Here is a 22050-nt window from a genome sequence, read left to right on the forward strand (position 1 = left end):
GGCATGAACACCCCTCTTGGAGGATGGATTTGTGCACGGGCAGGAGGGAAGGAGGTTTTTTCTCCTTTTCATTTTTTCTGCATCACAGAAGATCCATCATTTCCTTTTCCTGTAATGATGTTGACCTGATTAAAATTTTTATTGGATTTTTACAAAATAATTTCATACATAACATTCCCCGGAGCCCCTGCAGGAGGGAGGTAGAAGCAAAAGAGGTAGGGAAAGGGAAGAATAGAGGAGGGGGGGTAGTCACGTAAGGAGAGAGGGAGAGATGAGTATATTAAGCACAAGGTGGAGAATGGAAGTATTTGATTTTACACAGAAATGATCTGGCAGGATGGAGGAAAGATTAGATCTCTTCCTTTTTAAATAGTGCTCTTGGAATAGTGCAGCTGTGAAAATGGGTTTGGAATTGGCAATTTGAAGCTTGTGGAGGAAGTGTCTTGGTTCCCACAGAAGGGCCTTTGAGGGAAGCGAGGGATTTGGTGAGAGCCAGAGCCCAGACCTGGGCAAATTCCCGTGGAGATGAAGGTAAGAGGATGCTGCAGCCCAAGTTCCATTCACGTGCCCCTTCTGTGGATCCAAGGAGTAACAGCAGCTTGGTCCTCTAAGCAAAGAAACATTCTTCCCACAAGGCCTCTGTGAGGTAGAGAGAATGTATGTCATTATCACCAATTTACAGATCATGAAACTGAGACTCAGAAGGGTTTAACAATTTATTTTTGGATGATCCTAGGATATACTTGGGGAACTTTCCAGTACCAATTCATATTTAGTTTATTATCTTAAGAGCCAGACTTGGAGTCAGAGAGTCCTGAATTCAAATCCTGCCTTAGGTATTTACTAGCTGTGTAATACTGGGTACTTATTTTCTGTCTGCCTCAGTTTCTCCAAAAATAAAATAGAGGAAAAATAATCTCTCTATCACAGCATTATTATCATAGACATAACATATAGAAAGGCCCGCACAAACCTCAAAGCATCACAGAGTGCTAGTTAGTATTACTATTGTTAGAGATTTGTCTAGAGGTATTGGGAAGTTAAATGACTTGCCCAGGGTCATACATAGCCAGTATAGGTCTTGAACTCAAACTTGAACCCATTTTTCTACCATACTCCAGGACTGGTTTTCTATCAACTATTTCACATTTCCTTCCATTAAACAATTTACTCAATGTTCATTCATTTAAAAAAAATTTATTTTCAGATCCAAATTCTATTCCCTCCTTTTGCCCAAGCCATTGAGAAGGCAAAAAATACTACATCCATTATACAAAGGCAGTCATGCAAAATAAGTTACCCAAGCTTAAGGAAGCCACAGTGCTTAAATGTACATCTTGGTGGAGTGGAGAGAGAACTTGCCTTTGAATCTGGAAGATCTGGGTTCAAGGTGTGCCTCTGACACATAGTAGCTGTGGGAGGGCATCAGTAAACCTCTTAGGGGCCACTCTCTAAACAAGTTGTGGATCCCCATTCATAAAGAGCCCAGGCAAAAAGAAAAAATCATGGCTATTGAGTAGAAATACCAGAATTCAGAGCTTCAGAAGTCCTTAGAGATGATCTCCTGCAGGAATTTTTAACCTAAAGTCTGGGAGTTTATTTAAAAAATATTTTGGTTTTGGGCAGCTAGGTGGCATAGTGGATAGAGCACTGGCCTTGGAGTCAGGAGTACCTGGGTTCAAATCCGACCTCAGACACTTAATAATTACCTAGCCGTATGGCCTTGGGCAAGCCACTTAACCCCATTGCCTTGAAAAAAATCTAAAAAAAAATATTTTGGTGATTGAATTTCAATATGATTGGTTTTCTTTGTAATCCTTTATATTTTTATGGTTTTCAAAACATGATTCTGGGAATGTATCTATGCATAGGCTCCCCAGACTATCACATAGCTACAGAAAACCTTCAGTAGCCCTACCCTTATCCAACCCATCATTTTACAGATGGGCAATCTGGTACCCAAAGAGATGAAGTAACTTGTCAAGATTTACATAGTTAAGACATAGCAGAGGCAGGATTGGAAATAATCTTCTCTTTCTGTTCTATCATTTCATCTGTCCTCTAGCCCAGAATCCTACCATCTCACTGGTCTTCTATTCAAGCCAAGGGGAGAGGAAGGAGGACTGTGGAAAGCTTAAATTTTTAAGTAGGGACTGAAGGACAGAAAGGTGGGGGTCTAGGATCAAGCTGTAGCTAAATACTTGACTCTACATGTGAGCAACCCCTCCCTGGCATACACACACACACACACACACACTCACACACTCTCCACCTCTACCACTCAAATGTTTTTTATGATCTTCTACCCCTGAGGTTTTGTGGACTAGTATTGCCTTCAATCTTTCTTTTGGAACACCCAGGAAACCTGAGAGAAACCATCAGCAGAGAAGACAACCTCTCCACCCCTAGAAGTGATATTCCTGCCATTCTCACCCACTTAGGGCCGTAAATAGTAATTCTCTGAACTAAGATGTCCTAGAAGGGTTCAGCCAAGTTGCTAAACCTTTCTCCCTCCCACTCACACATTGGGCTATTTTTGCTAAGCTACCAGATTTTTAAAAAAAGGGGAAAAAAAACAAGAAAAGTTGCCTCATGTCTAGAGAGTCCGATAAGCTGACTGGAGTGTAAACAGGCCCGACTGGCCCAAATATTTGTTGCGTTGCTGAGTAACTGAACAAACCATCCCTGCTCCCTAGCATTTGAGGAGACAAGGACTTGGAGGAGAATTTCAAACAGATGTCCACTGCCCAGAATCAGAGGCATTTCATGCAGCATCAGGGACCACCCAAGACCATTATGCATCAGCCTGAATCAGTTGAACTTTAAGGTCATGGAATCTCAGAATGTTGAGGGCCATAACTGAATAAGGATCCTCTGTTCAGTGATCCAAACCAGTGCCAATTTAGTCTCAACTCCAGGGACAAAGAACCTATGATGTCCAAAGAAGAGCCATCCTTTTGGGACCAACTCTCCCCGGGACTGACTTTCCCTGATTTTTCCACCCAAATCTGCCTCTTAGAAACCTCCACTCTGAACCCATTCTAGTTCTCTGGGACTAACTAAAAAGAGTATTTCCATGGAAAGAAACAAAATGGTAGAGTCTCAAGTTTCAAGTAAACTGGAATTTTGAAGACCCTATGCTTTAGTTGGTGTAACAGGTCACTAGCTGTGGATCAAGGTAAAAGACTTGAGTGTCAATACTGACATTTGTTACAAGGTACCAGGAGATTCCAGGAGTCTTGGAAAATTACTGGAAGCTATTCAGATCATTCTCTCAATTTAATATTATTTAGAGTCTCTGTAATTTGAAATACTTGTTCTTGTCTTGTCATGATCCATCAAGATACCTTTAACTTGTTTACACTTTCCATTAGATAGATAGTCTGTTATTGATTGGCAACTAACCCAACAGAAATTGCTTAGAAATCTAGAATTTTCTACTAGTCCCTGAAACTAAAGTTCTAGATTTCCTTTGTTCTAGAGACCTAGAAATTTAGGTTGTTAAGGGATTATTGTATCATCTGATCAATTTTTTGTATTCAGATACAAAAATGGACCTGTTATCTCATGGATTCAGGAATTCCTCTTCATGATGTGGATCACAACTTATTGCAATCCTTGCCCGTGTCCTTCCAACATTTTGACATGAATATTGGAGGTCTTTCTTACTTTTTTCCAACATCACAAGGGTACTAGTGGAGCACTTAGGCGCTTCATCCATCATCCCTCATTCTCTTCTCTTTCTGTCATACAATTTTCTGATGACCTCTTTCACTCTTGTTCTTCAGAGCTTCTTTTCATTATATGTTGCAGCCTGCTCAAAAGCATGTACCTCTCTAACACCCTCCAGGTAATGTTCGTTTTTAGTTCGTGATGACTATGGTGTTCCATTGCTGATATATGGTGATACTAGCAAAATGTTTATATTAAAAAGATATGATAGAAAAGATATGAAAAGTTTTAGATCAGCAAAATAATCATGTAATTTCCCTGAGGCAATTCAGACCACTCTTCTCCTTTTCAACCAAGGACCCAGCTCATTGTATTGTGGATATACATATTATTGGACAAGCTCTATGTCTATACAGTATCCACTCAGATGTAGGTTGAAATGTGGGCATTAGGCAAACATTTGTCATCCACTTGATTTTTCCCATGTAGATGTACAAACCAAACTCTCTATATTGAGTACAGATTATTGTAGAAGGTTCAGTGATGGGGACTTGGTTTCAATCCACAAAATGTCTTTCACAAAGACAAACATCCAGAAGATCTCATTATCCTCAGAGAATCCTTCCTTGATCTGGATTCTGTGAGGATGTCCTCCACCATTGTGGTTCCAATGGCACACATGTTTTATGTCCCCACTGACATTAATTATCAGAAAGTCATTGAACAAGGTCATTCCTATTTTTATGTCTTCCAAAGAATCCTGAAAGATGATGACATATTGATAAGAGACACTTGGTGGCAAACAAGCATGGTATGTTTTTATTTTCAAAATACCCAACCAAAAATCTCAATGGGATCTTGTTCGCTGCACTTTTCAGGAAACTGTAACATGAAAAATGTGTGATCCCTTTTTAAATATCATTTGCAAAAGCTAAGAGTCTCATGAACAACGCCCTCAATTTGTGTATAGATGACCCTCATAAAGATTTTGTATAGATGGGAAGTTAGGCATAGAGGTTAGTATTTTGGGATGTTCTTTTGATCATCTTTTTTTGCATCAATAAGTTCTGAGATCGTTTGTCCCGTGCCTTTAGGATATTCTCCTTCTTTAGAGACCTTGTATATTAGTCCCTAAATGACTTCAAAATTTTATTATCTTTGGCACAGATCTCTTCTATATATATATAGACTTGATCCAAACAGGCTGTTTTCCCCGTCTTTGTTCTCTTTCATACCATTTCTACTTCCTTTCCAATCACCTCAGGGATTCTAATATCAGGATCTACATGTGGTGGTTCCACAATCTTTAAAGGAGAAAACAGTTTGTTGCAACTAATTTTTACAAATCTGTTCCATTTTTCTTATGTTTGTCAACCTCTTTCCATTTTCATCCCCAAATGACCTTGGGATGACTTTGCTAGGTTGGATATCTTGCCAAGCTTTCTCTAAACTGGTTTTTTCCCTCTTCTGCTTCTCTCTACTTTTTGAGATACTATTTTTTATGATCATTCATTATCCTTCTCTGTAAGATTTAAGGATGTTTATAATCTCTAGCAGCTTGGTGGATAGAATGTTGGAGTCTTGAACAGCTATTAATGTTGTCATCCTGAACAAATCACTTCACCATTATCTGCCTCAGCTTCCTTGTCTTAAAAATGGGCATAATAATATTGGCTACTTCTCAGGGTGGTTGTCAGAACAATAATTGTAAAGTAATTTGTAAATTTTAAAGTATTGTATAAATATAAACACTTAGCATATAGCTTGGCACAGAATAGATGTTTTCAAAGATGTTTTATATGTATGTTCACACACACATACAACAGGACAAGCTGCGTATGTGTATGCATACACAAGTTATATATTATATATGCATACATAAAGTTTATACACACACACACACACACATAATTCACTGTTTCTCTGGCAGCCATCACTCTTCATTTGGCAAGTAAGTCAAATGGTTTTTGACTACTACGCTTTCTGGGCTCATTTGTTCTTTTTATTGTAGAAATTAGTTTATATTGATTTAACTTGTGGATGAAATTATTATTGTTGATGGCAATGCCACTTCTGTTATCCATTTGCCTTTTCAAAATTTTTCAACTGCTTGTTCAAATAATTAAGGGTTGACTCATTTGTATGCCATTTCTTTTTATCACTAGTAGTCCTTGTTTATTTTTAAATTCCGGCTGTAGCTCTGACAACTCGATAGTCTAACTGTGCAGACAGCTGACTTAAGGAGAGTTCTTACGTTCATAATAAGCTATGTCTGTCAGAATGTAGTCATTTTCATTTTTAGTGAGATTATTTGCTGCTTACCATGTCCACTTCCTACCAATTTTTTAATGCAAGTGTTGGTGATATAGAGGTGTAAGGCTTCTGTATAATCTATAAGTCTTTGGTCTCTCTCATTTCTTTCTCCTGAACCATATTTGGTATAACTTATAAATATGTATTCCTAATAGATCAGAGTCCAGAGGGATTCAGTTTATTTGCTTTGATGCATGTGGCGGTCTCCAAACTCAACTGTTTGGAGGCAGTGAACACATCCCACCCTAAATCCTCCCTTTTCTAGGCTATATATACTTGGTTCCTTCAACTGGTAGGCATATTGTCTCCTCTTGACAACCTTGCCAACCCTGAGTTCCTAGTACAGTGATAATAACTGTTGTTGGAATCAAGAATCTGGGAGGCTATTCCCTCTCCTTCATAACTAAAGGATCCCACTCAACTCTAAATATATTCATTCACTGACCAACTTCAAGGGAAGCTTGACTATGTAAAGAGAAGATTCAGGTTCTTTTCTCATTCTCCCTGATTCTTTATTGCTGTTGATGAGTCAGTTCAGTCATGTCCAACTCTTAATGATCTCATTTAGGGTTTTATTGGCAAAGATACTGAATTGGTTTACCATTTTCTTCTCTAACTCATTTTACAGATGAAGAACTGAGTTTAGTGACTTGCTGAGGGTCATAAAGCTAGTCAGTATCTGAGGACAGATTTGAACTCTAGTTCTCTTCACACTTAGGCCTGGACTCTATCCCACTTTGTCACTCAATTGTCCCTCAAGTCTTAGGGAAAATTATTTATGGTTTATGTTTGGGCTTGTATCTAATGTCTCTCCAAAGAGAGGAGTAGAAAGGTATTCAGTGTCCATTGTAAACAAGGACAGGACCACTATTTATTTCTCCTAAACAAAAGAAATTCTAAACACAAGAAAACTCACAGATATGCATTGATAAAAAAAAAGAAGCAACAATAATAATTTATAACTACTCTTATACTCTCCTGAGGTGATGAGACAAAAACCATCCAAACAAAAAGCAATTTATGAGATTGTTGAATAATCCTTTTTACATTTCACCTTGTCTTTGCACTGTGCAAACAATTCCTTGTAGATGCAATTCTTCTGACGAGTCCAGTCAGGAGCTGATCTTTCCTCCCTGGTTGGTGATCATCATCTCTGATGGAAGAAACTCCCAAGTTTCAAGTCAGCTCCAACCAAAGAACTTGGGCTCTCCAGAACTCTTGAACTCCCAAGGTTGTTTCTAAGGCTAGATACATTTATCTTGGGAAGATCATTTGGTCACCTCTAATCAGGAAAGAAATAGAACAGAGACAGTAGCTAAGGGCCACAACCCAGGCTCAGGTTCGGGTTTGCCTAAGGCTACACATATGTTTTAGTTAACAGTTCAACATTTCTGCCCAGATGAAGGAAGAACTCCAACCATATCCCATCTTATTCCTTCACAAAGTCACTCAAAGATTCCTGCTATGTTCATCATCTAGAAAGAGTTAAAGGATTTCAGAGCAGGGACACTACTTTTTAAAGTTCACTGAATCAGTACCCCTTTCTGTTCAGTGGTCAAGAAAAGAATTTCTCCTTCATCTAAAAGAACAAAGCCTTTCAGTACTGAGTTATCAGAGAAATTTAGCATGCCCTCTCTAGAAGAAGTCTTATAATTCCATTCCCACATATATTCCATAGAATACAACCTAGGATTGTAGGTTCCTGGATACATAGGGGAAGAAATGGAACTAGCAACCATTTTTCTATCTGCTATATCTCAAATAAATAATCATATTAGCCAGTTATTTTGCTTCTTGTTCTCCCTTTGATCTGGAAAGAGGTAGGAGATGTTCTCAGAAATATTTGATGAGATCCCTCAATTGATAAATGTTCAAGGGCTATGAACACACAGTTCTCCGATGAAGAAATCAAAACTATCCATACATATATGAGAAAGCTCTCCAAATCACTTTTAATTAGAGAAATGCACATTAAAACAACTCTGAGATACCGCACACCTATCAGATTGACTAATATGACAAAAAAGTAAAATGATAAATGTTAGAAAGGATATGGGAAAATTGAAACACTAATGCATTATTGGTGGAATTGTAAACTGAACCAACCATTCCAGGGAGTAATTTGAAACTATGCCCAAAGGGTAACTAAACCAAACTGTACATACTCTTTGATCCAATAATACCACTACTAAGTCTATATTCCAAAGAAATCACAAAAAAGGGAAAAGGATCTATATGTGCAAAAATATTTGTAGCAGCCCTTTCATGAAAGCAAAATCTTGGAAATTGAGAAGATACGCATCAATTGGGGAATGATAAATCAAACTGAGGTATTGAAATACTATTGTGAAATAAGAAATGATGAGCAGGTAGCGTTCAAAAAAGTCTGAAGTGACTTGTACAAACTGATGCGAAAAGAAATGAAAATAACCAGGAAAACAATGCACGCGGGTTCAGCAACACTGGATGGTGATCAACTGTGAATGACTCAGCTCTCTCAGTAACACAGTAATCCACAAAAGGTATAAAAGACTCATGAAGGAAAAGATTGAAGCTTATTTTTTCAATGGTTTTATTCTTTATCATAGTTACTTTTTCCTTTTGACCTCTTTCTTCTTCCACAACTGAGACTAATTCAGAAATGTTTTTTTACATGATAACATATCTATAAATTATAGCAAACTGTATCATTTTCAGAAATGGGAATGGGAGAGAGGGAAAGACAAAAATTTGGAACTCAGAATCTTGTAAGAATCAATGCAAAAATTTCATACTATGTAATTGAAGAAAAATAAAATACTATTAAAATATTTTGTTGGACTCCGTGGGCTAACCACTTACTTTCCCTAAAGTTCCAAGTCAAATATCATAAGGCCTTGTATCTTCTCATGGAAATGACCTTAATAATAACTTGGGATATAGAATGTAAATTCTATAAGGTCGATTGTTTCACATTTTTGCCTCCCATCAGAGTTTAAACTCTATTAGAATAACACTTGGGATCCTATGTAGGAAAGGAAGAGTAGCAGCTGTGGTCAAAGATGCTGATGCTGATGACGATGATATTTGTCCTTTGTTCCCAAAGAAGACTGACATGACATCAGGGAGGTGATGCCATGTCAAGCACATGAATTGGATTTGAATGAGGAGGTTGATGTGCTACACCAACAACCTCACTTTCTCCTCCAGGAATTGGGATGATGGGAGATGGCCCTGGATGGGATGCAATAAAAGTTAAGTGATTTGCCCAAGATCACACAGCTAGTAAATGTCAAATGTCTGAGGCTGGATTTGAACTCCCATTCTCCTGACTTCAAGACATTATAATTCTCTATCCAGTTTTGAAACCTAACTCAAACACTGGATTCAGAGTCAGAAGGTCTCAGTTTAGTGTAACTTAGCTAGTCTGCTGTAGGCTTGAAATTGAAGTCTCATCCAGACTAATGTCTATCTTCTACGCCTCCTACCTAGCTATGACCTGTAGTATAAAGGGTTAGCCAGCTTCTCTGCTGTATCTACTGCCTCTTGGCGGCTTAAAAAGGAAGGGAGATCTGGTGACTTCCTCAGAGAGAAGCTAAAGCAGTTGCAGCATTTTCCCTTACAACTCAACTGCTCTGAGCAATTACAGCTATAAAGAGTATCAAGAATAGGTCCTGACCAATAGGGCATTTGTCTTTTGGTAAGGGAGAACATCCTATGGGGGAAGGAGGAAGTGGGAGGGAGCAAATATGCCATAAATTTCTAGAAATTCATCCCTTGTGACTTGGGCTCTTTATGAGAATGATCACTCCAAGTCAGGTGCTCAATCTTATCATGGGTGACTTCATGAAAATTCCTTGCTTGCTTCAGTCCTATATGTTTCTCCTGAGTCCCATACATCCTTTGGGTCCCATGTAGAAATTTTAAATCAGGTGTGCAATCCATCAACTCATTGGGAAATCATTATTGAGCTCATTCCATAGGGCATGGAAAGCCCTAGACTTATGGTGAAGAGTTTTTCCCCCCACACCACTCTTTATATTACAAAGCATTAAGCTGAAGTCCAGAGAGGACAAGATGTTCATCTAAGGTCACACAGTGAAGCTAGGATTAGATTCCAAGTCTGTAAAATTCTAGTTTGAGACCTGATTGCTGATGAGATAATGGATGTAAAGCATTCTGTGAATCTTAAGGTACTCTAAACAGCTCAGCTGTAATTAGTGGCAGAGCCAATTCAAACTCAGATTGTGTCTCTTAGAGGTCATGTTTCCCTTGAATATTCTATATTCACTCTGCAATTGTGTGAGTTCCAGCCTATTTCATTGACTAAAATACAAAACAAAATTATCGACCTGACTCATCAACAGAAACCTCCAGAAGGAGGCAGTGTAATAGTGTCTCTATTTTACAAAAGAAACTGAGTCTGTGAGAAATTTAATGATACCCAGATTGACACACTTAGGTAGTGTTGGAACTGAAACTCAATCTCCAATACTCTGCCTTCAAAGCCAATCGTCTTTCTCCTATACCTTGGTGATATTAGGGAATGATAAGTAGACCCCAAACCAAGAATCTACAGACTCTGAACTTGGAGCCAACAGACCTAGAATGGAATCAAAGACTGATTCCTGCTACCCGTGTGACCACCCAAAAGCTACTTCCCCTCTGAGTCTCATCTATAAAATGGACATAGGAATATTTGCGTCCAAGATCTTCAGAAACGATAAAGCAATAGTGAAGTAAACTTGGAGCAGAAAAATCCCTCAAAAAATGTATTCCATTCCAAAACTAATTCCACCCACTCATCTTAATCCCAACCACTTACTCATTGCTTCCCCTCTCTGGGCTAATTTTCTCTTCTGTAAAAGGAAAGAGCTGGGCTCAGTGATCTCTATGGTTTCTTTTTTGCTAAACAGTCTGTGATCTGTGACCCCCTACAGAGTGCTCAAATGAGGAGACTGGAAGCAGGTTTGTTATAGAAGTCCAACAACCAGAATTCCACTTCATGTGTAGGGAGCTTCTTCCCCATGGTTATCCATTCCCATATTTCCTGTCCATTCTCACCAGCCCAGTCATAATTATCTCTGGGATACAGGTCACATTTCAATTTTGCCACTTTAGATTCAGCTCCATATCCCTATCAAAACTTTCAAGGGGGGCGGCTAGGTGGGGCAGTTGATAAAGCACCAGCCCTGGAGTCAGGAGTACCTGAGTTCAAATCCGGTCTCAGACACTTAATAATGACCTAGCTGTGTGGCCTTGGGCAAGCTACTTAACCCCATTGCCTTGCAAAAACCTAAAAAAAAAAAAAAAAAAAAAAAGACTTTCAAGGGACATGTTGCCCCACCCCAGCTTCACCTATGTGTGGGCCATGTACCATGCCTCTCCTACTGCCTCCTTCCAGTTGGACTGTTCTCCAACAACTTTCTTCCCACCCCCAAATTTCTTTTGAACTGCCATCCCCAGTCCCAACTAGATTTGCCTTGGGCATAAAGATGCCCAGTGGAAGTGGAGGGAGGTATGTGTGGGGCATGAGGTTGAAGAGAGATGCTCTTATGGGGAATATGTCTGAGAGTACTGACCAACCTCAGCCTATTCCTGGACTGAATCAGGCAGAGAAAGTGCTGAGTTGAACATTCAAAGGAAGGAGCCACAACTCAGCACTTTTCTAACCTGGGAGTAATGGAGAGTTGATGAGGGATTTTGTTTGGTTTCCAACATAGTTGTTCTCTCCCTCTCTTGCCTTTTTGTCTTAAAAGACCTAGATTGGACTTCCAGTCCCAAGATGGTAGAGTGAGAAAGGAACTTCCTGAAGTCCTCCCAAATTCCTTTCCATAAAATTTTGAAAACCCCCTCAGAACCAATTTAGGATCAGGGAAGCAGCTTAACAACTCAGCAGGAAAGTTCTGTCTCACTGATGGGAGGGGAGCCTGATAAACAAACAGTGCAGTCCTACAAACAGCAGAGGGCATGCAGCAAGGTTCTAAGTCCAAGGGAAAACCTTTAATAAGATCCTACCCCCATACAAACTAGCAACCTTGGAGGCAGGCAGTAGTGCCAGATCAACAGCACCATGAGGTTCCAGTCCTAACACAGTCCCCAGCAAGGCATCCCCTCAGAGCCAGTCAACATTAAGACATCACCCTTAGGACAGGTCAACAGCGAGGTCCCAACCCCAATAAAAGTCAGCAGAGAGCCCTCTTCCTCCACTATAAGGCAGCAGCTAGACCCTGAGTCCAGTGAAAGTTAGCAGCAAAGCCCTCAGCCCACAAGAAGCTTGGGTGGGTACAAGAGCAGAGCACATAAAAGTATGAAGCTACAAAATAGGTAGAAAAAATGAACAAAAGCAAAAACGCAAAAAGAACTTGACTATACAAAGTTGCCATGATGACAGTGAAGATCAAGGCGCAAACTTAGAAGAGAGCAACAGTGTCAAAACGTCTACATGTGAAGCCTCAAAGAAAAAAGGGAAATTGTCTCAGACTCAAAAAAAAAAGAACTCCTGAAAGAACTTCAAAGTAATTTTTAAAAGCAAATAAGAGAAGATAAAGGGAAAATGGGAAAAGAAATGAGAGTAATAACTTTAAAATGATTTTTAAAAGCAAATAAGAGAAGTAAAAGAAAAGATAGGAAAAGAAATGAGAGTAATGTGAGAGAATCATGGAAAAAAAGAGTCAACTTGGTAAACATATACACATATGGAAAGAGATATACTAAAATTCACTGAAGAAAATACTTAAGAAATCGAACTGGCTAAATTGAAAAGGAGGTACAAAATCTCACTGAATAAAATAATTCCTTAAAAATTAGAATTGGGTAAATGGAAATTTTTAACTTCATGAGACAGCAAGAAATGACAAAACAAAATCAAAAAGAATAAAAAATAGAAGATGATGTGAATTTTCTCAAGTCATTCCTCTGACTTGAAATTAAAGAGAAGAAATCTGAGAATTATTGGGTTCCCTGGAAGCCATGACCAAAAAAAGAACCTGGACATCATATTTCAAGAAATAATCAAGGCACACTCCTCTGATATAGAGTGCAAACATAAATTGAAAAAAGTCAACCTGAATCACCATCTGAAAGTGATACTAAAATGAAAATTTTCAGGAATATCATGTCCAAATTCCAGATAACATATCAAAGTTTATGGGATGCAGTAAAATCAGGAAGAAATTTATACATTCAATAAAATAGAGAAAGAGCAGATCAATGAATTGGGCATGCAACTAAGAAAATTAGAAAAAGAAAAATTTTCCAATAAAAAACAAATTGAAAATCCTGAAAATCCAAGTAGAAATTAATAAAATTGAAAATAAGAATTGAACTAATAAATAAAATTTATGAAAAAACTAATAAAATAGAAAAATCATTAGTTAATTTTATATTTAAAAGAAAAGAAAACCAAATTACCAGTATAAAAAATGGAATCAGTAATTCACCACCAGTGAAGAAATTAAAACTATCATGAGGAGCTATTTTACCAAATTATATGCCAATAAGTCCAACAATCTAAATGAAATGGATAAATATTTATAAAACCATAAATTGTCTAGATTAAGGAGGGAGGAAATAAAATACTTAAATAGCCAGTCTCAGGGTAGGGGAAATGAAGAAGCTATCAGTGAACTTCCTAAGAAAAAATTCCTAGGGCCAGATGGCCAAGACAATTCCACCAAATGTTCAAAAAAAGAATTAGTCGCAAAACTATATAAACTATTTGGGGAAATAGGTGAAGGACTCCTACCAAATTCCTTTTGTGACACAAACATTATACTGATACCTAAACCAGGAAGAGTTAAAAAAAAATACTAGAGAGCAATTTCCCTAATGAATATTGATGTAAAAAATTTAAATAAAATGCTAGCAAGAAGATTGCAGCACTATATCACAAAGATCATAAACTATGACAAGGTGAAATTTATATCAGGAATGAAGGACTGACTCAATATTAGAAAAACTATTCAGCATAATTGACCATATCATTAACAAAACCAACAGAAATCATATTATTACCTCAATACATGGAGAAAAGATCTTTGCCAAAATATGACACCTATTCCTATTAAAAGCCCTAGAGAAGGGGTAGCTAGGGTGGGACAGTGAGTGGAGAGAGCACCAGCCCTGGAGTCAGGAGGACCTGAGTTCAAATGTGATCTCAGACATTTAATAATTACCTATGTGACCTTGGGCAAGTCACCTAACCTTGAAAAAATAAAAACCCTAGAGAGCATGGGAATAAATCAATTTTTTTCTTAAAATTTCTAAAAAAAAATCTATCTAAAACCATCAACAAACTTTATTCATAAAGGGGATAAGTTGAAAACCTTCTCAGTTAAACCAAGGGTGAAGCAAAGATGCCCATCATCACCACCATTATTCAGTATTGTGCTAGAAATGCTAGCTACAGCAAAAGAACAAGAAAAATTAGTAATGTTAAAAGGCAATGAGGAAACAAAACTATAACATATATTTAGAGAATTCTAGAGAATCAGGTACAAAACTGCTTGAAATAATTAACAGTTGCAGGATATCAATTAAACCCATCAATTTTTCTATATATTGCCAACCAAACTCAGCAAGAAGTTATAGAAATTCCTCTTAAAAATTATGGGCAATATAAAATACTTGGGAGTTAGACAAACCCAGGAACTATAGGAACACAATTACAAAATACTTTTCACAAAATAAAGTCAGATTTTAAACTATTGAAAAAATATGAATTGTTTTTGGTTATAGTTCCACCTAAATTAGTCTACCTCTTCAGTGCCATACCAATCAAACTACCAAAGATTATTTGATAGAGCTAGAAAAAAATAATAAAATTCATCCAGAACTAAAAGTCAAGAACATCAGTTTTAAAAAAAGTGTGAAGGAAGGGAGGTCTTGTCATACCAGATCTCAAACTATATTATTAAACAGCAATTATCAAAACACTCTATATGGATTAAAAACAGTGGAGTACATTAGGTACACAGGACTCAGAAGTAAATGACTATAGTAATTTACATGCTTGATAAATAAAAATAAAATCATAGTGTTTGATAAATCAAAAGATCCAAGCTTAAGGGACAAAAACTTTATTGGACAAAAACTTCTGGGAAAACTGAAAAATAGTGTGGCAGAAATTAGTATAGACCAAAATCTCCAAATGGCTAGAGAATTTATATATATATAAAGCATGATATCAAAAGCAAATTAGGAGCTACGGAATAGTTTAGCTATCAGATCTATGGATAAGGAAAAAATTTAGGACCAATTAAAAAATAGAAAGCATTACAGAATGTAAATGGATAATATTGATTTTATAAAATTTAAAAGATTTTGCTCCAGCAAAACCAATATAATTAAAATAAGAAAAGCAAGTACCTCTGATAGACTTTTTCTCAAATATATAGAGAACTGGGGCAAATTTTATAGAATACAAGTCATTCCTCAATTGAAAAATGATCAAAGGACATGACCCGGCAATTTTCAGACCAAAAAAATCAAAGTTATCTATAGTCATATGTTGATTAGGTAAATGTAAATTAAAATAACTCTGAAGCGCCATCTCACACCTACCAGATTGATTATTATGACCAAAAAAAGGAAAATGATAAATGTTGAAGAGGATGTAGGAAAATTGGGACACTGATGCATTCATTGTTGGTGGAGCTGAGAATTGATCCAACCATTCTGAAGAACAATGTGGAACTAAACCAAAGGGCTATTAAAATTGTACATACCCTTGTATCCAGCAATATCACTTCTTAAGGAGACAATAAAAAGTTAAAAGGGTCTATTTGTACTAAAATATTTTAACAAATATTTTTTTAAGGTTTTTGCAAGGCAAATGGGGTTAAGTGGCTTGCCCAAGGCCACACAGCTAGGTAACTATCAAGTGTCTGAGACCAGATTTGAACCCAGGTACTCCTGACTCCAGGACTGGTGCTTTATCCACTGCACCACCTAGCAGCCCCTTAGCAAATCTTTTTGTGGTAACTAAGAATTAGAAATTGAGTGGTTGCTCATTAATTGGGGCATGGTTGAACAAGTTGTATATGATTGAAATGGGATGTCATTGTGCTATAAGAAATAAAAAGCAAGATGATTTCAGAAAAATCTGGAAAAACTCAACGGATTCAAAGTGAAATGAGTAGAATCAGTAGAACATTGTACACAGTAACAGTGATACTGTATGATGAAGAACCGTGAATGACTTAGCTACTATCAGCAGTACAATCCCAAAGGACCCATGATGAAATTTGCTATCCAAAGAAAGAACTGTTGCCTGGATAACGTCAGAAGTGTACAATTTTCCTCATTCTTTCTTCAAATCTTCTTGCATAAAATGAAAATGATTAACATAGAAATGTTTTGCCTGATTGCATGTATAACCTGAGTCAGATTGGTTTTTCTCTCTCGGGGGGGGGGGGGTGGAAAAGAGAGAGAGAGAGAGATAGAATTTGGAGCTGAAAACTTAAAAAAAACCAGCAAATATTAAAAATGTTTTTTACAGGTGTTTGGAGAAAATAGTCCCACTAATCTCAAAACTTAATGGATTTGAATTTGTTCCTTAAGTTTTGAATGGGTTTCAGTTATAGCCAGTGTAAAAATCTATATAGTACTTAGATGGTGTAGTGGCTAGAGGACTGGCCCTAGAGTTAGAAAAACAGTGCAAATTTAATCAGACATTTATTGTGGGACTCTAAACAAGTCATTTAACCTGCCCCAGCAGAATTTCTCACAGGAATGTTATATTTTTAAGCACTTTAGCACAACATTTTGTTTTTCTTTTTTTTTTTAGATTTTTGCAAGGCAAATGGGGTTAAGTGACTTGCCCAAGGCTAGTCAGCTAGGTCATTATTAAGTGTCTGAGGCTGGATTTGAACTCAGGTACTCCTGACTCCAGGGCTGGTGCTCTATCCACTGTGCTACCTAGCCACCCCTACTTTAGCACAGTACTAAGCACATTTTAGACACTTGACAAAGCTTGTTGTTTCTCTCTTTTCATATAGCTTGAATAAGTTATTTCCTTCTGGGCCTTGGTTGATTGGAGTAGATGATCACTAAAGTCCCTTCCAGCTTGGAAATTCCATGTCTCTATGCCTCTCCAGCTCCTCCAGACTTCTGCTAGCACCCAGAGGAAAATGTTGTGTCTTCTTCCTTGGGGAAGGTAGCATGGTGCAGTGGATAGAGTGCTACATTTGAAATTAGAGAGTCTGATTTTGAATTCCAGTTCTGTTTCTTACTACTTCTATGATCCTGAGCAAGTCCCTTCCCCAAGCCATGCCTCAGTTTCTTCCTCATTAGTTATTACTAATAATAACATAAGTAATTATTCAAGAACAGATAAGAAAACTGAGTTGGTTTTTGAAATGAAAGTTTGCTAATCTGGGGTCCTTCCCAAAATGGAAACCTGGAAGAAACATGATCATCAATGAAAGAAGAGAGCCAGTGTGGTAGACTAGTATTCCTGGATAGATGGTTGCAGGGGTAGATGGAAGTTCCAGGGTGAGGAAACGCCAATTGCTGAGCATTGGACAAGATTTATTTTAAGATCCTTTTCGGCACTAAATTTATGGTAACTTTAGGCAGCTTTAGGTAATGTAAATAACACTTGAATGAGAAATAATTCTCTGGATAAAGTCCCAGGAAGTGGTAATAAAGACCTGTGCCAGGGTGAGGCCAGGGGGAACAGAGAGGAGGATAGGAAGTTCAGGATTCAAGCCTCTTCACTAGTTATGTGACCTTGAGAAAGAATCTTGAACATTGTGGATCTCCGTTTTCTAATATGTAGAAGGAGGGAATGGAACAAAAATTATTTTATATCCTTTCCTGTTTTAGTTCTTCTTATATTCAAAGAAAATGATCAAATCTTCTCCACTCCACACAAAACTATACACATTCAAACACATTTATTCATCTACTCACACTCCTCTCTTCCAATTAACATTCTGCATTCAAGAATAACTCTTTTCTCCAATTTTTTTAAACATTTTTATTCAAAGCTTTGAATTCCAAATTCTCTCCATCCTTCCCTCCCTCCCTCTCCTTCCTTGTCCTTGAGATGATAAGCAGTCAGATATAGACTATATATGTGCAATTATGTAAAACATTTCTATATTAGTCAGAATAGGAGTTCTTAGCCTGAAATCTGTGAACTTTTAAAAAATATTTTAGTAACTGTGTTTGACTATAATTCGTTTTCTTTGTAATCTCATGCATTTTATTTAATGCATTTCAAAACCTTATTCTGAAAAGGTCAAAGGAGCCCAAAACACAAATAAATTTAAGAACTCCTGTAATAGACTATCTCCATTTCTCTTCCAGACAATCATACCCTTCAAGTGTTATTATTTATAAATTTTTACTAACAATAACATAAATAATTATTTATGAACAGATAGGAAAGCTGAAGTCCAGAGGGGGTGATTTGTGCAAGGTCACATAGAGGCAGGATTCAAAGGTAGATTTTCTAACCCAAGCTTATTTTGGTAGGGTTATTGCTTTTGAGCTTCCATATCCATCTGGAGAGAGATTAAGAAGACCAGAGTCATAGTAACTTAGTTTTAGAAGGGTGCTCAGGAGCCACCTAGACAAATCCATACCTGAGCAAAATTCCCCTCAACAACAGACGGATGGAGCGGTCTTTCAGGCTCATCTTAAAGATCTCAAGGAAGGAGAATCCACTGACTTCTTTTAAGAGCCTATTCCACTACCCTAAAACACACCATTATGTCTCCAAGGGGATATCATAGGGCATTGAACTCAATCATATGTCAAACTTTTATTGTGGATTTTACAAAACCTTTTCTCAGAAAAGGTTGAGAAGATAGGCCTTAGTGCCTTGCAAGGGTCTCTCAATCTAGCGGGAGGATAGGATACCAAAACACTTACAATAATAAACAGTAAGTCTGGCAATAAAGGAAAGACAGGACAACACACAATTATAAAGCACCAAATTCTAGGCTCTGTGCTAAGATATGGGGGATACAAATTCACATAAAAATAAAAACAGTCCCTACCCTTAGGAAACCTACATTCTAATGGGCAAAGACAAAACTTAAAAGGAAGCCGGAAAAATTTAGAGGTAGAGAGGAAGTTCCTATTCTGGGTACATGGTGTTGAAGTCTGGAAAGTCAGAAGCAGAAAATGCAGGGTAATGAAAGTTGGCTAGTCTGGGATCCTTCCCAAAATGGAAGCCTAGAAGAAACATGATCACTAATGAAAGAAGAGAGCCAGCGCGGCAAACAAATATTCCTGGTTAGATGGTTGCAGAGTTGGATGGAAATTCCAGAGTGAGGAGGCCCCAGTTGCTGAGGGAACTTCCAAAGTGAGATCGTAATTGAGGCATGTGGTAATCCAAACTCAGAAGCAGGAGTGGAGCAGTAAAAGGGGAAATGTTGCTCTCATTTAGTCCCCAGAAGTTCATACAAAGATGAAAGCACTGGGAACAGAAAGAAAATAGACACTAAAACCATCGTAGTGGCAGAAGTTATAGGTCCTGATAACTGATGAGAGGTGATGTTGATCTTGCTGCTTTGTCTTTCATTCTAAAGGAAGATCACGCCATCAGGTAAGTGATGCCATCAGAAATATTTGAATTGAATTTAAGTGAGGAGGGAAGACTATACTAAGTCGCCAGTCTCACTTTCTCTTCCAGAGTCATCTGGGTCCAATGGTCAGATATGAATCAGGACAACTGGAGATGAAGTAATCAGGGTTAAGTGACTTGCCAAAGGTCACACAGTGATCATACAGTATAAAGTGTCTGCGACTGGATTCAAATCATCATCCTCTTGACTCCAAGACTCTATACAATATGCCATCTAGCTGATGAGAAGTAAAGAAGAAGGAAATAGCAAAGAGAACAGCAAAGTTCCAAATATGAGTATTTACATCTGTCCCGGTGTTATAGGACCACTTGAATAGATGTCATGTTAAAGGTCTTGGAGTGCAATACCTATATTCAAATCCCCCTTCTGATATAGAACTCTAAAATGTCAGAGTTAAAGCAGACATTGTCTAGTCCAGAGGTGGACAAATGACTGCCAAATTCAATCTGCCAATTTGTGTGTGGCCCAACAGCTAAGAATGGCTTTTACATTTTTAAATAGCAACAAAACTTTCTTTTAAAATATAAAAACCATTCTTAGCACAGGGCCAAACAAAATAAAATAGCAGTGGCTTTTGATTCTAGCCCAATCCATTCTGTATTGAAATTTTCATCCCAGGTATAGGACTTTTTATTCCTCTTTATTCAATTTCATCATATTCAATCAGCCCAACAGCCTAGCCTACCAATGCCATTTTGATTCCAAACTCAGTCACTCAACTCATTAGCTACTCTGCCTAGTTCAATATATCTGCAATAACAATGTAGCGTATCTCAGCACCAAGGACAGCTCCTAGAACCACCATCTAGAGATCAAGTTAGCATCAGTCTATTAGCTCATGAATTCAACCACCCAAATTTATTCAACAAATATTTATTAAATGCCAACTACATACAGAGAACTAGACTGGTTCCTAGGAAATGAAAGATGGAAAATGGCACAATTTTGTCCTCAAGGAACTTAGAGCCTACTGGCGCTAGGGAGAGGGTTGAAAGAGTCCTAGCAATTGGAGGCAGGGTAAGAACAGGGAATATATAATAGTATAGAAATGATATATCATGGAATATATGAAAGAATGACTGAATGAATGAATAGCATATATTAAGCACTTACTGTGTTCCAAATATTATGCTAAATGCTAGGAATACCAAGACAATAAGTAGTCCCTGACCTCAAGGATTTTATCATTTAATAGAGGAAGAGAATTCATATATAAGAAAGGTGTTTTGGAAACAGAAAGCCATTGGAAAGTCATTGAAAACAGTTGACCATCAGTTGAAACACCCTTTACAGATAGTGTTCCCAGAGCAAGAGATAAAGGTCCCAACCTTTAGAGGGTAATGCATGCCTTGTGGTATAGCAGAAGATAGTTGATGAAGATGATGGTGGGGAATCTGGATGGAGCCATCTCTAGGCTCTCACCAATCAGGACTGCATTGTTCTCTAGGGTAGCTGAATGACTCAGCTTCTTCAAGGCAAGACTTAAAGGAAGTGGTGGCCACAAAGGCAGGTTAGGATGACAGGAAGATGGCCTTTGGAGAAGAAGCAAGGTTTCATGGAGGAGGTAACTCTTGAACTGAACCTTAAATGAAAAAACATTCTGAATTTCAAAGAATAGAAAGTCATGTGTTGATTGCATGTACCTTATAAAGATTATGTAAAGGCACAATCTAAAGGCACCTTATAAAATTATATGAATGCTGGAGATAGAACCCTGAACTCTAGGAAAAGCTCCCACTCCAGTTGGACTGGAATGTAAAACACAGGAAGATAATTTTTAAACAAACTTATTTTTTATTTTATTTTTCCAATCCTTTGCTTTGATAGCCTTTCAACATTTTTCCATTTGCAAATTTATAAGTTACACATTTTCCCACCAGCCTTCCTATCTCCCCTTTCCCTTTGATGGGGAAAGTCTGGAAAAAGTTGTTTAAGTACATTGCTATTTAACATATTTACATATTAGTCATTTTGTGTAAGAAAAATTAGAACCAAGGGAAAGGAAAGAAGACTATGCGATAGGAAGGAAAAATGTAAGAGAATTTTTTTTAAGTGAACACAGTATACATTCAGATTGTTTCCCCCTCTGGATAGGAATCCATAACAAGTTGCCCATGGTTGTCCTTGATCAAACAGATCATAAATTTATATTAACTGGAGATCTTCAAGTAAAAATTGAATGTTCACTTATTAGGGATGAAGTAAAAGGAATTCTTGGTTAGGATTGGACTGGACTAGAGAGCTTCTCGTCCCCTTCCTACTGTTAGATTCTATGAATAATGTGAAATAAGGTTAGAAAGGGAGTTTGAAGTCAGGTTGTAGAAGGACATAAATGCTAGGTGAAGGAGATTGTACTTAATTTTAGAAGCAATACAGAGTCAGACACCTACTAGCTGTGTGACCTCAGGCAAGGCATTTAACCTCTCTGACGCTCATCCATAAAATGGGGATGATGATGTTTGCATTACCTAGGTCCCAAGGCTGT

General features: G+C 37.6%; 1 long non-coding RNA gene across 1 annotated transcript in view; it reads right to left on the reverse strand.

Annotated features, from left to right (window-relative positions):
* Positions 1–205: 205 nt before the first annotated feature.
* The window catches only part of LOC141523014 (uncharacterized), a 41469-nt gene continuing 19624 nt past the window's right edge, over positions 206–22050 (reverse strand). Inside the window, exons 2-3 of the long non-coding RNA XR_012478306.1 lie at positions 7040–7267; positions 206–639 (exon numbers count right to left, since the gene is read on the reverse strand). This is a non-coding gene — a long non-coding RNA (uncharacterized LOC141523014). The remainder of the gene's footprint in view (positions 640–7039; positions 7268–22050) is intronic.

Source organism: Macrotis lagotis, chromosome 4 (assembly GCF_037893015.1).
Source record: "Macrotis lagotis isolate mMagLag1 chromosome 4, bilby.v1.9.chrom.fasta, whole genome shotgun sequence".
In the NCBI taxonomy this organism is placed as follows: domain Eukaryota; kingdom Metazoa; phylum Chordata; class Mammalia; order Peramelemorphia; family Peramelidae; genus Macrotis; species Macrotis lagotis.